The sequence below is a fragment of the Rhipicephalus microplus genome, unplaced genomic scaffold (genome assembly GCF_043290135.1).
Source record: "Rhipicephalus microplus isolate Deutch F79 unplaced genomic scaffold, USDA_Rmic scaffold_36, whole genome shotgun sequence".
In the NCBI taxonomy this organism is placed as follows: Eukaryota; Metazoa; Arthropoda; class Arachnida; order Ixodida; family Ixodidae; genus Rhipicephalus; species Rhipicephalus microplus.
Window position 1 is genome coordinate 725879 of NW_027464609.1, and position 13083 is coordinate 738961.

The following is a 13083-nucleotide window of genomic DNA, read 5'->3' on the forward strand; positions in this document are numbered from 1 at the left end:
GGTTAGGTTAGGTTAGGTTAGGTTAGGTTAGGTTGGGTTAGGTAAGGTTAGGTTAGGTTAAGATATGAACCGCGCTAAAACCGCATTAAACAATGTCACTTAGTGAGATGCTGTGTTTTCCACCATTACAAGTCGGGAACTGCGATATCTAATGTGAAAGCGCTTGCAAACGTCGTTAGGTTAGGTTAGGTTAGGTTACGTTAGGTTAGGTTTGGTTAGGTTAGGTTAGGTTATGTTAGGTTAGGTTGGGTTAGGTTAGGTTAGGTTACGTTAGGTTAAGGTATGAACCGTCGTAAAACCGCAATAAACAATGTCACTTAGTGAGATGCAGTGTTTTTCACCTTTACAAGTTGGGAACTGCGATATCTAATGTGAAAGCGCTTGAAACCGTCGTAATGTTGTAGAAAGCAATGTAAAGTAGCGAGTAAAATGTTTTCTAACGATAGAAGTGCGAAGGTTATGTTAGGTTGAGTTATGTTAGTTTAAGCTAGGTAGCGTCGTGAAACCACCAAAAACGACGTCATCTAACGAGATAGTGTTGTTTTATTGCGAGTACGAAACTGCGATAGGTAAAATGTTGTGAAAGCACACAAAACGGCATGAACAAGCCAAATACTGCGTGTTGTACCGTTACAAGTGCGAAACTGCTATGTTGTGACATTCTCGGTAAAGCGCATGCAAGTATCGTGAAACCTTAAAGAACGATGTCATTTAGCGAGATACAGCGTTCTGTACTGCAATAGGTTGGTGAGAAACTGTGAGGTGAAGCAAATATCGTAATTGTGAACGAAACAGTGTAATTGAGCGTCTTTAGATACAAGTGCGAATGTTAGGTTAGGTTGACATATCAACCGTCGTAAAACCGCATTAAACAATGTCACTTAGTGAGATGTAGTGTTTTTCAACATTACAAGTCGGGAACTACGATATCTAATGTGAAAGCGCATGAAACCGTCGTAATCTTGTAGAAAACATTGTAAAGTGGCGAGTAAAACATTTTCTAACGATAGAAGTGCGACGGTTAGGTTAGGTTAGGTTAGTTTAAGCTAGGTAGCGTCGTGAAACTACCAAAAACGACGTCATCTAACGAGATAGTGTTGTTTTATAGCGAGTATTAAACTGCGATAGGTGAAATGTTGTGAAAGCACACAAAACGGCATGAACAAGCCAAATACTGCGTGTTCTACCGTTACAAGTGCGAAACTGCTATATTGTGATATTCTCGTTAAAGCGCATGCAAGCATCGTGATACCTTAAAGAACAATGTCATTTAGCGAGATACAGCGTTCTGTACTGCAATAAGTTGGTGAAAAACTGTGAGGTTATGCAAATATCCTAATTGTGAACGAAACAGTGTAATAGAGCGTTTTTTAATACAAGTGCGAATGTTAGGTTAGGTTAAGATATGAACCGTCGTAAAACCGCATTAATCAATGTCACTTAGTGAGATGCAGTGTTTTTCACCATTAAAAGTCGGGAACTGCGATATCTAATGTGAAAGCCCTCGCAAACGTCGTTAGGTTAGGTTAGGTTAGGTTAGGTTAGGTTACGTTAGGTTAGGTTAGGTTAGGTTTGGTTAGGTTAGGTTAGGTTAGGTTAGGTTAGGGTATGTTAGGTAAGGTTTGGTTAGGTTAGGTTGGTTTAGGTAAGGTTAGGTTAGGTTAAGATATGAACCGCGCTAAAACCGCTATAAACAATGTCACTTAGTGAGATGCTGTGTTTTTCACCATTACAAGTCGGGAACTGCGATATCTAATGTGAAAGCGCATGAAACCGTCGTAATCTTGTAGAAAACATTGTAAAGTAGCGAATAAAACGTTTTCTAACGATAGAAGTGCGAAGGTTTGGTTAGTTTGAGTTATGTTAGTTTAAGCTAGGTAGCGTCGTGAAACCACCAAAAACGACGTCATCTAACGAGATAGTGTTGTTTTAATGCGAGTACGAAACTGCGACAGGTAAAATGTTCTGAAAGCACTCAAAACGGCATGAACAAGCCAAATACTGCGTGTTGTACCGTTACAAGTGCGAAACTGCTATGTTGTGACATTCTCGGTAAAGCGCATGCAAGTATCGTGAAACCTTAAAGAACGATGTCATTTAGCGAGATACAGCGTTCTGTACTGTAATAAGTTGGTGAGAAACTGTGAGGTCAAGCAAATATCGTAATTGTGAACGAAACAGTGTAAGTGAGCGTCTTTAGATACAAGTGCGAATGTTAGGTTAGGTTGACATATCAACCGTCGTAAAACCGCATTAAACAATGTCACTTAGTGAGATGTAGTGTTTTTCAACATTACAAGTCGGGAACTACGATATCTAATGTGAAAGCGCTTGCAACCGTCGTTAGGTTAGGTTAGGTTAGGTTAGGTTAGGTTTGGTTAGGTTAGGTTAGGTTAGGTTAGGTTAGATTAGGTTAGGTTGGGTTGAGTTGGGTTAGGTTAGGTTAGGTTAGGTTAGGTTAGGTTACGTTAGGTTAGGTTAGGTTAGGTAAGGATAATTTGGTTAGGTTAGGTAAGGTTAGGTTAGGTTAGGTTAGGTTGGGTTGGGTGTTGTTGGGTTGGGTTGGGTTGGGTTAGGTTGGGTTAGGTTAGGTTAGGTTACGTTAGGTTAGGTTAGGTTAGGTTACGTTAGGTTATGTTAGGTTAGGTTAGGTTACGTTAGGTTAGGTTAGGTCAGGTAAGGTTAGGTTACGTTAGAATAGGTTAGGTTAGGTTACGTTAGGTTAGGTTAAGTTAGGTTAGGTTAGGTTTGGTTAGGTTAGGTTAGGTTAGCTTAGGATAGGTTAGGATGGGATGGGTTGGGTTAGGTTGGGTTAGGTTAGGTTAGGTTAGGTTAGGTTGGGTTAGGTTAGTTTAGGTTAGGTTAGGTTAGGTTAGGTAAAGTTGGTTGGGTTAGGTTAGGTTAGGTTAGGTAAGGTTAGGTTAGATTAGGTTAGGTTAGGTTAAGGTATGAACCGTCGTAAAACCGCATTAAACAATGTCACTTAGTGAGATGCAGTGTTTTCACCATTACAAGTCGGGAACTGCGATATCTAATGTGAAAGCGCTTGCAAACGTCGTTAGGTTAGGTTAGGTTAGGTTAGGTTAGGGTATGTTAGGTAAGGTTTGGTTAGGTTAGGTTAGGTTAGGTTGGGTTAGGTAAGGTTAGGTTAGGTCAAGATATGAACCGCGCTAAAACCGCATTAAACAATGTCACTTAGTGAGATGCTGTCTTTTCCACCATTACAAGTCGAGAACTGCGATATCTAATGTGAAAGCGCATGAAACCGTCGTAATCTTGTAGAAAACATTGTAAAGTAGCGAATAAAACGTTTTCTAACGATAGAAGTGCGAAGGTTCGGTTAGTTTGAGCTAGGTAGCGTCGTGAAACCACCAAAAACGATGTTATCTAACGAGATAGTATTGTTTTATTGCGAGTACGAAACTGCGATAGGTGAAATATTGGGAAAGTACACAAAATGGCATGAACTAGCCAGATACTGCGTCTTCTGCCGTTACAAGTGCGAAACTGCTATAATGTGTTATTCTCGTTAAAGCGCATGCAAGCATCGTGAAACCTTAAAGAACAATGTCATTTAGCGAGATACAGCGTTCTGTACTGCAATAAGTTGGTGAAAAACTGTGAGGTTATGCAAATATCGTAATTGTGAACGAAACAGTGTAATAGAGCGTTTTTCAATACAAGTACGAATGTTAGGTTAGGTTAAGATACGAACCGTCGTAAAACCGCATTAAACAATGTCACTTAGTGAGATGCAGTGTTTTTCACCATTACAAGTTGGGAACTGCGATATCTAATGTGAAAGCGCTTGCAAACGTCGTTAGGTTAGGTTAGGTTAGGTTAGGTTACGTTAGGTTAGGTTTGGTTAGGTTAGGTTAGGTTAGGTTATGTTAGGTTAGGTTGGGTTAGGTTAGGTTAGGTTACGTTAGGTTAAGGTATGAACCGTCGTAAAACCGCAATAAACAATGTCACTTAGTGAGATGCAGTGTTTTTCACCTTTACAAGTTGGGAACTGCGATATCTACTGTGAAAGCGCTTGAAACCGTCGTAATGTTGTAGAAAGCAATGTAAAGTAGCGAGTAAAACGTTTTCTAACGATAGAAGTGCGAAGGTTCGGTTAGTTTGAGTTATGTTAGTTTAAGCTAGGTAGCGTCGTGAAACCACCAAAAACGACGTCATCTAACGAGATAGTGTTGTTTTAATGCGAGTACGAAACTGCGACAGGTAAAATGTTCTGAAAGCACTCAAAACGGCATGAACAAGCCAAATACTGCGTGTTGTACCGTTACAAGTGCGAAACTGCTATGTTGTGACATTCTCGGTAAAGCGCTTGCAAGTATCGTGAAACCTTAAAGAACGATGTCATTTAGCGAGATACAGCGTTCTGTACTGTAATAAGTTGGTGAGAAACTGAGGTCAAGCAAATATCGTAATTGTGAACAAAACAGTGTAATTGAGCGTCTTTAGATACAAGTGCGAATGTTAGGTTAGGTTGACATATCAACCGTCGTAAAACCGCATTAAACAATGTCACTTAGTGAGATGTAGTGTTTTTCAACATTACAAGTCGGGAACTACGATATCTAATGTGAAAGCGCTTGCAACCGTCGTTAGGTTAGGTTAGGTTAGGTTAGGTTAGGTTTGGTTAGGTTAGGTTAGGTTAGGTTAGATTAGGTTAGGTTGGGTTGAGTTGGGTTAGGTTAGGTTAGGTTAGGTTAGGTTGGGTTAGGTTAGGTTAGGTTAGGTTAGGTTACGTTAGGTTAGGTTACGTTAGGTTAGGTTAGGTTAGGTTACGTTAGGTTAGGTTAGGTTAGGTAAGGATAATTTGGTTAGGTTAGGTAAGGTTAGGTTAGGTTAGGTTAGGTTGGGTTGGGTGTTGTTGGGTTGGGTTGGGTTGGGTTAGGTTGGGTTAGGTTAGGTTAGGTTACGTATGGTTAGGTTAGGTTAGGTTACGTTATGTTATGTTAGGTTAGGTTAGGTTACGTTAGGTTAGGTTAGGTCAGGTAAGGTTAGGTTACGTTAGAATAGGTTAGGTTAGGTTACGTTAGGTTAGGTTAAGTTAGGTTAGGTTAGGTTTGGTTAGGTTAGGTTAGGTTAGCTTAGGTTAGGTTAGGTTGGGATGGGTTGGGTTAGGTTGGGTTAGGTTAGGTTAGGTTAGGTTGGGTTAGGTTAGTTTAGGTTAGGTTAGGTTAGGTTAGGTAAAGTTGGTTGGGTTAGGTTAGGTTAGGTTAGGTAAGGTTAGGTTAGGTTAGGTTAGGTTAAGGTATGAACCGTCGTAAAACCGCATTAAACAATGTCACTTAGTGAGATGCAGTGTTTTCACCATTACAAGTCGGGAACTGCGATATCTAATGTGAAAGCGCTTGCAAACGTCGTTAGGTTAGGTTAGCTTAGGTTAGGTTAGGTTAGGTTAGGTTAGGTTTGGTTAGGTTAGGTTAGGTTAGGGTATGTTAGGTAAGGTTTGGTTAGGTTAGGTTAGGTTAGGTTGGGTTAGGTAAGGTTAGGTTAGGTTAAGATATGAACCGCGCTAAAACCGCATTAAACAATGTCACTTAGTGAGATGCTGTGTTTTCCACCATTACAAGTCGGGAACTGCGATATCTAATGTGAAAGCGCATGAAACCGTCGTAATCTTGTAGAAAACATTGCAAAGTAGCGAATAAAACGTTTTCTAACGATAGAAGTGCGAAGGTTCGGTTAGTTTGAGCTAGGTAGCGTCGCGAAACCACCAAAAACGATGTCATCTAACGAGATAGTGTTGTTTTATTGCGAGTACGAAACTCCGATAGGTGAAATATTGGGAAAGCACACAAAATGGCATGAACTAGCCAGATACTGCGTCTTGTGCCGTTACAAGTGCGAAACTGCTTTATTGTGATATTCTCGTTAAAGCGCATGCAAGTATCGTGAAACCTTAAAGAACGATGTCATCTAGCGAGATACAGCGTTCTGTACTGTAATAAGTTGGTGAGAAACTGTGAGGTCAAGCAAATATCGTAATTGTGAACAAAACAGTGTAATTGAGCGTCTTTAGATACAAGTGCAAATGTTAGGTTAGGTTGAGATATCAACCGTCGTAAAACCGCATTAAACAATGTCACTTAGTGAGATGTAGTGTTTTTCAACATTACAAGTCGGGAACTACGATATCTAATGTGAAAGCGCATGAAACCGTCGTAATCTTGTAGAAAACATTATAAAGTGGCGAGTAAAACGTTTTCTAACGATAGAAGTGCGAAGGTTAGGTTAGGTTAGGTTAGTTGGGCTAGGTAGCGTCGTGAAACTACCAAAAACGACGTCATCTAACGAGATAGTGTTGTTTTATAGCGAGTATTAAACTGCGATAGGTGAAATGTTGTGAAAGCACACAAAAAGGCATGAACAAGCCAAATACTGCTTGTTCTACCGTTACAAGTGCGAAACTGCTATATTGTGATATTCTCGTTAAATCGCATGCAAGCATCGTGAAACCTTAAAGAACAATGTCATTTAGCGAGATACAGCGTTCTGTACTGCAATAAGTTGGTGAAAAACTGTGAGGTTATGCAAATATCGTAATTGTGAACAAAACAGTGTAATAGAGCGTTTTTAGATACAAGTGCGAATGTTAGGTTAGGTTAAGATATGAACCGTCGTAAAACCGCATTAAACAATGTCAATTACTGAGATGCAGTGTTTTTCACCATTAAAAGTGGGGAACTGCGATAGTTAATGTGAAAGCGCTTGCAACCGTCGTTAGGTTAGGTTAGGTTAGGTTAGGTTAGGTTAGGTTTGGTTAGGTTAGGTTAGGTTAGGTTAGGTTAGGTTAGGTTGGGTTGAGTTGGGTTAGGTTAGGTTAGGTTAGGTTAGGTTGGGTTAGGTTAGGTTAGGTTAGGTTAGGTTAGGTTACGTTAGGTTAGGTTAGGTTAGGTTACGTTAGGTTAGGTTAGGTTAGGTAAGGATAATTTGGTTAGGTTAGGTAAGGTTAGGTTAGGTTAGGTTAGGTTGGGTTGGGTGTTGTTGGGTTGGGTTGGGTTGGGTTAGGTTGGGTTAGGTTAGGTTAGGTTACGTTAGGTTAGGTTAGGTTACGTTACGTTAGGTTATGTTAGGTTAGGTTAGGTTACGTTAGGTTAGGTTAGGTCAGGTAAGGTTAGGTTACGTTAGAATAGGTTAGGTTAGGTTACGTTAGGTTAGGTTAAGTTAGGTTAGGTTAGGTTTGGTTAGGTTAGGTTAGGTTAGCTTAGGTTAGGTTAGGTTGGGATGGGTTGGGTTAGGTTGGGTTAGGTTAGGTTAGGTTAGGTTAGGTTAGGTTGGGTTAGGTTAGTTTAGCTTAGGTTAGGTTAGGTTAGGTAAAGTTGGTTTGGTTGGGTTGGGTTAGGTTAGGTTAGGTTAGGTTACGTTAGGTTAAGGTATGAACCGTCGTAAAACCGCATTAAACAATGTCACTTAGTGACATGCAGTGTTTTTCACCTTTACAAGTTGAGAACTGTGATATCTAATGTGAAAGCGCTTGAAACCGTCATAATGTTGTAGAAAGCAATGTAAAGTAGCGAGTAAAACGTTTTCTAACGATAGAAGTGCGAAGGTTATGTTAGGTTGAGTTATGTTAGTTTAAGCCAGGTAGCGTCGTGCAACTACCAAAAACAACGTCATTTAACGAGATAGTGTTGTTTTATTGCGAGTACGAAACTGCGATAGGTGAAATGTTGTGAAAGCACACAAAACGGCATGAACAAGCCAAATACTGCGTGTTGTACAGTTACAAGTGCGAAACTGCTATGTTGTGATATTCTCGTTACAGCGCATGCAAGCATCGTGAAACCTTAAAGAACGATGTCATTTAGCGAGATACAGCGTTCTGTACTGCAATAAGTTGGTGAAAAACTGTGAGGTTATGCAAATATCCTAATTGTGAACGAAACAGTGTAATAGAGCGTTTTTTAATACAAGTGCGAATGTTAGGTTAGGTTAAGATATGAACAGTCGTAAAACCGCATTAAACAATGTCACTTAGTGAGATGCAGTGTTTTTCACCATTACAAGTCGGGAACTGCGATATCTAATGTGAAAGCGCTTGCAAACGTCGTTAGGTTAGGTTAGGTTTGGTTAGGTTAGGTTAGGTTAGGTTAGGTTAGGTTAGGTTAGGTTAGGTTAGGTTAGGTTAGGTTAGGTTTGGTTAGGTTAGGTTAGGTTAGGTTATGTTAGGTTAGGTTGGGTTAGGTTAGGTTAGGTTACGTTAGGTTAAGGTATGAACCGTCGTAAAACCGCAATAAACAATGTCACTTAGTGAGATGCAGTGTTTTTCACCTTTACAAGTTGGGAACTGCGATATCTAATGTGAAAGCGCTTGAAACCGTCGTGATGTTGTAGAAAGCAATGTAAAGTAGCGAGTAAAACGTTTTCTAATGATAGAAGTGCGAAGGTTATGTTAGGTTGAGTTATGTTAGTTCAAGCTAGGTAGCGTCGTGAAACCACCAAAAACGACGTCATCTAACGAGATAGTGTTGTTTTATTGCGAGTACGAAACTGCGATAGGTAAAATGTTGTGAAAGCACACAAAACGGCATGAACAAGCCAAATACTGCGTGTTGTACCGTTACAAGTGCGAAACTGCTGTTGTGACATTCTCGGTAAAGCGCATGCAAGTATCGTGAAACCTTAAAGAACGATGTCATTTAGCGAGATACAGCGTTCTGTACTGTAATAAGTTGGTGAGAAACTGTGAGGTCAAGCAAATATCGTAATTGTGAACGAAACAGTGTAATTGAGCGTATTTAGATACAAGTGCGAATGTTAGGTTAGGTTGAGATATCAACCGTCGTAAAAGCGCATTAAACAATGTCACTTAGTGAGATGTAGTGTTTTTCAACATTACAAGTCGGGAACTACGATATCTAATGTGAAAGCGCATGAAACCGTCGTAATCTTGTAGAAAACATTGTAAAATTGCGAGTAAAACGTTTTCTAAAGATAGAAGTGCGAAGGTTAGCTTGAGTTATGTTAGTTTAAGCTATGTAGCGTCGTGAGACCACCAAAAAGGACGTCATCTAACGAGATAGTGTTGTTTTATTGCATGTGCAAAACTGCGATAGGTAAAATGTTGTGAAAGCACACAAAACGGCATGAACAAGCCAAATACTGCGTGTTGTACCGTTACAAGTGCGAAACTGCTATGTTGTGACATTCTCGGTAAAGCGCATGCAAGTATCGTGAAACCTTAAAGAACGATGTCATTTAGCGAGATACAGCGTTCTGTACTGTAATAAGTTGGTGAGAAACTGTGAGGTCAAGCAAATATCGTAATTGTGAACGAAACAGTGTAATTGAGCGTCTTTAGATACAAGTGCGAATGTTAGGTTAGGTTGACATATCAACCGTCGTAAAACCGCATTAAACAATGTCACTTAGTGAGATGTAGTGTTTTTCAACATTACAAGTCGGGAACTACGATATCTAATGTGAAAGCGCTTGCAACCGTCGTTAGGTTAGGTTAGGTTAGGTTAGGTTAGGTTAGGTTAGGTTTGGTTAGGTTAGGTTAGGTTAGGTTAGGTTAGGTTGGATTAGGTTAGGTTGGGTTGAGTTGGGTTAGGTTAGGTTAGGTTAGGTTAGGTTAGGTTAGGTTACGTTAGGTTAGGTTAGGTAAGGTTAGGTTAGGTTAGGTTAGGTTGGGTTGGGTGTTGTTGGGTTGGGTTGGGTTGGGTTAGGTTGGGTTAGGTTAGGTTAGGTTACGTTAGGTTAGGTTAGGTTACGTTAGGTTATGTTAGGTTAGGTTAGGTTACGTTAGGTTAGGTTAGGTCAGGTAAGGTTAGGTTACGTTAGAATAGGTTAGGTTAGGTTACGTTAGGTTAGGTTAAGTTAGGTTAGGTTAGGTTTGGTTAGGTTAGGTTAGGTTAGCTTAGGTTAGGTTAGGTTGGGATGGGTTGGGTTAGGTTGGGTTAGGTTAGGTTAGGTTAGGTTAGGTTAGGTTGGGTTAGGTTAGTTTAGGTTAGGTTAGGTTAGGTTAGGTAAAGTTGGTTGGGTTAGGTTAGGTTAGGTTAGGTAAGGTTAGGTTAGGTTAGGTTAGGTTAGGTTAAGGTATGAACCGTCGTAAAACCGCATTAAACAATGTCACTTAGTGAGATGCAGTGTTTTCACCATTACAAGTCGGGAACTGCGATATCTAATGTGAAAGCGCTTGCAAACGTCGTTAGGTTAGGTTAGGTTAGGTTAGGTTAGGTTAGGTTAGGGTATGTTAGGTAAGGTTTGGTTAGGTTAGGTTAGGTTAGGTTGGGTTAGGTAAGGTTAGGTTAGGTCAAGATATGAACCGCGCTAAAACCGCATTAAACAATGTCACTTAGTGAGATGCTGTGTTTTCCACCATTACAAGTCGAGAACTGCGATATCTAATGTGAAAGCGCATGAAACCGTCGTAATCTTGTAGAAAACATTGTAAAGTAGCGAATAAAACGTTTTCTAACGATAGAAGTGCGAAGGTTCGGTTAGTTTGAGCTAGGTAGCGTCGTGAAACCACCAAAAACGATGTCATCTAACGAGATAGTATTGTTTTATTGCGAGTACGAAAGTGCGATAGGTGAAATATTGGGAAAGTACACAAAATGGCATGAACTAGCCAGATACTGCGTCTTGTGCCGTTACAAGTGCGAAACTGCTATAATGTGATATTCTCGTTAAAGCGCATGCAAGCATCGTGAAACCTTAAAGAACAATGTCATTTAGCGAGATACAGCGTTCTGTACTGCAATAAGTTGGTGAAAAACTGTGAGGTTATGCAAATATCGTAATTGTGAACGAAACAGTGTAATAGAGCGTTTTTCAATACAAGTACGAATGTTAGGTTAGGTTAAGATATGAACCGTCGTAAAACCGCATTAAACAATGTCACTTAGTGCGATGCAGTGTTTTTCACCATTACAAGTTGGGAACTGCGATATCTAATGTGAAAGCGCTTGCAAACGTCGTTAGGTTAGGTTAGGTTAGGTTAGGTTACGTTAGGTTAGGTTTGGTTAGGTTAGGTTAGGTTAGGTTATGTTAGGTTAGGTTGGGTTAGGTTAGGTTAGGTTACGTTAGGTTAAGGTATGAACCGTCGTAAAACCGAAATAAACAATGTCACTTAGTGAGATGCAGTGTTTTTCACCTTTACAAGTTGGGAACTGCGATATCTAATGTGAAAGCGCTTGAAACCGTCGTAATGTTGTAGAAAGCAATGTAAAGTAGCGAGTAAAACGTTTTCTAACGATAGAAGTGCGAAGGTTCGGTTAGTTTGAGTTATGTTAGTTTAAGCTAGGTAGCGTCGTGAAACCACCAAAAACGACGTCATCTAACGAGATAGTGTTGTTTTAATGCGAGTACGAAACTGCGACAGGTAAAATGTTCTGAAAGCACTCAAAACGGCATGAACAAGCCAAATACTGCGTGTTGTACCGTTACAAGTGCGAAACTGCTATGTTGTGACATTCTCGGTAAAGCGCATGCAAGTATCGTGAAACCTTAAAGAACGATGTCATTTAGCGAGATACAGCGTTCTGTACTGTAATAAGTTGGTGAGAAACTGTGAGGTCAAGCAAATATCGTAATTGTGAACAAAACAGTGTAATTGAGCGTCTTTAGATACAAGTGCGAATGTTAGGTTAGGTTGACATATCAACCGTCGTAAAACCGCATTAAACAATGTCACTTAGTGAGATGTAGTGTTTTTCAACATTACAAGTCGGGAACTACGATATCTAATGTGAAAGCGCATGAAACCGTCGTAATCTTGTAGAAAACATTATAAAGTGGCGAGTAAAACGTTTTCTAACGATAGAAGTGCGAAGGTTAGGTTAGGTTAGGTTAGTTGGGCTAGGTAGCGTCGTGAAACTACCAAAAGCGACGTCATCTAACGAGATAGTGTTGTTTTATAGCGAGTATTAAACTGCGATAGGTGAAATGTTGTGAAAGCACACAAAAAGGCATGAACAAGCCAAATACTGCGTGTTCTACCGTTACAAGTGCGAAACTGCTATATTGTGATATTCTCGTTAAATCGCATGCAAGCATCGTGAAACCTTAAAGAACAATGTCATTTAGCGAGATACAGCGTTCTGTACTGCAATAAGTTGGTGAAAAACTGTGAGGTTATGCAAATATCGTAATTGTGAACAAAACAGTGTAATAGAGCGTTTTTAGATACAAGTGTGTTGTGAGTGAAGTGCGCGAGTCAAGTGACTTTCAAATTTGGCGCGTAAGATGAACTACTGACAATGTGTGCAAGATGGCGTATTGCGCCAGTGCGGCGAACACTGGCGATTGGAAAAAGAAGAAAATTCAAGGGAATGGGAGAAAAATCCAGAGCCAGGGCATCGAAGAACGAGGAAGAGGAGATTCGGGCTCGTGCTTGGAAGAAGAAGGCTAGGGTGCGGCGTGCGACCTCGTCGGGTGCGAGTACCTCCTGGGCGTCAGGGCATCCACCTAGCGGGCGACTGTTTCCACGGGGTCCTGGTGACCATTCAACCGCAGCGGCTATTGGCGAATCCTTGGCAAGACCTTGGTCTGATGTTCGAGCGGAAGACAGCGCAGCAGATGATGTCTACCGGGAGCGGGAGCAAGCCGTCGGGCTACGGGCCCGAGCTTATGCACTCTCACCACGGCAGCTTCCCAATGGACTATTGAAGGGCGTGAACCGCTGGTGAGCCGTATCCGTCTTCTCTCGCGTCCGGACTCAAACACGAGGACTTTAACGAAAAGGACTGTTTAGACTCTTAGAGGTTTCCGCTCGCTAACGAAACTGACAGTGCTAATTAGTTAACATTTTTCTGATCTTAGTATTTTCCTTTTTGTGGTTTTTTTTTGTGGGTTTGTGAAAGTATAATTTTTTTTTTTGCAAATCAAACGCTCACTTCCTTTTCTCGTGAGAGATTAACGTTTCACAGCTAGCTCGACTGGCTTTATTTACTGAACCTGTCACAAATTGGCGTCCGCGACAGGACGTGAGTGTTTGCCACTAAAAAGTAGATTTGAGTAAGGCTAACTAAAAAAGTAAAATGGGCTCACGAGAGTTGATGGCGCTGGCAGAACGCATGGGGTTGGAGGGAGCAGAATTGCAGGCTTGGTTTGACGCACGAGAAG